Genomic DNA, 1,986 nt, shown 5'->3' on the forward strand with positions numbered 1-1,986 from the left:
GTTCCATTTCTACCTGTATTCACAGACTCCTCCCTCTCTCTCCACCCCTCTGCCTCTGTTCAGCCCCTATGTCTCTGAATGCCATAGTCTCCTAAGCGATTTGCTTATTTCTAGTTTATTTCCTATTTACTCTATATTCTGCTTCTGCCAAGTTGGCCTTCTACAAATGTAAAGCGATTTCAGCCTTCTGTCTGAAGCCCTTCAGTGGCTTCTCACTGTGCTCAAGGCAGATTCCACGTCATGACCTATGAAGCCCTCCATGACCTCGTTTCTATCTGCTTTCCCTGCTACTCTCCACTCACCACAAGGCACTCCAAGATGCCTTTAGCTCCCTTTGTAAGCCCAGTTGTTTCATACCATCATAATGTGTGTACACTGTAACTTTTGCCAAGAAAGCTTTTCTTCCCCATGTCTACCTGAAGACCTCAGCTCTAGCATCACCCTCTCTGTGAAGGCTGCCTCAGGCATTGCCAGTCCTAGAGAGACTCCACTGCACCTTCTCCTTTGGGTGTTTGCTAGACCATCACAGCACATACCATGCTCTAGCACAGCTACCATACAGCAGACGAGCTCATGCTTCCTAAATAAATAGCACATTTTGTCCTTTGCTTTTTCTACCCATCCCTACTCTATTCTTCTCCCCATCCAGGGTAGCCCCGGAATCCCTTCCTGATCATGAGTTGCCTCCCATCTGACAGCCTCTGAGAAAGACTTCTATCCTCTCTCTCCAGCCAAACATGAATTTCACACAAAGCACACATTCTCTTCCTCTCATTGCTGCTCATCTTCGTTTGGTGTCACTGCCCACAAGTGATGATAAGGGAAGAATTAGCAGGAGCCATAAGTGAAATTATTGGTGTCGGTCAGTAGAGAACAAAGTCTGGAAAAGTAAGCCTGCTGACAACCAGACATTGCTGCAGAACCACAGGGAGAGCTTCTCACAAATTCTCGGAGGTGCTTTGCTCATCTTGTCAGCTCAAACCAATTGCATTCAACAGATTCTTTCTGTGCACCTGTGAGGTGCCAGGCATGGGATAACAAGTCCCTGCCCTCCCTGACCTTCCACCCTGAGGAGAAGATAGGATGTAAATGAAGTAGTGCTGCCAAGAGTACTTCAAGGGAAAATAAATAGGTGGGATATTAAAAACTGCTAATGAAAAAGAGCTCTGTATTTACATGTTTAGAAAAGTTAGGCTAAAACTAAGTTTCCTTACTCTTGGATTTGTTGGAGCATTTTAAACGCCAGTGGTAGAGAGGGATGTCAGCAAGATGGTAGAGTAGGAGTTTCAGCACTCATCTCCCCACAGAAACGCTGATTTTGACAACTCATGGACAAAGTACCTTTGTGGGAGCCTGGGAGTCCAGTAGAGAAGTTCCACCACCCCTTTGGAGCAAAAAATCCAAGAAGAGATGCATTGAAGAGGGTAATAAGAAACCATTTCACTTTACCTATGTTACCCTTCCCTCGAGGCACCATAGCTCAGTGCCAGGATTTCTCCCATAGGGGAAAGTAAGAGTATAGTGAGCACCTGGCTTCCCCAGCTATATAGGACACTGCCCAAGAGGCCCACTTCTTTCTCACCCCACCAAGAATACTAATGGGATCAGCAGAGCTAAACAGTCTGGGGCAGCTAGGAGCAGGGAAAGGGGTTTGGGCTCACAGGAATTGGGGCATGGAACTCAACAAAGGGCTGCTGTTTGTACCAACTGCCTCACAGACTTCACCAAGAGTGTCATCTACAAATCTCATAGGATGCATCACCTGTGGATTCACTCGAATACCCTATATGCACCACTAGCACACTGCGTGCCTGTCTCCTTCACTCCTGTAGCCAGCACCCCATGCATGGCCCACAGATGGCATGTGCAAGCTTCTGCAGATCATGCACGAGCATGCACAGACAGCTGGCTCAACTCTACTAGATTGGAAGAAGGTGCATAAACATAAATACTTCAGAGCAGGGTCCAAAGGAGCCTCTGAAAACC

Source organism: Diceros bicornis, chromosome 34 (genome assembly GCF_020826845.1).
Source record: "Diceros bicornis minor isolate mBicDic1 chromosome 34, mDicBic1.mat.cur, whole genome shotgun sequence".
NCBI classification, from domain to species: Eukaryota; Metazoa; Chordata; class Mammalia; order Perissodactyla; family Rhinocerotidae; genus Diceros; species Diceros bicornis.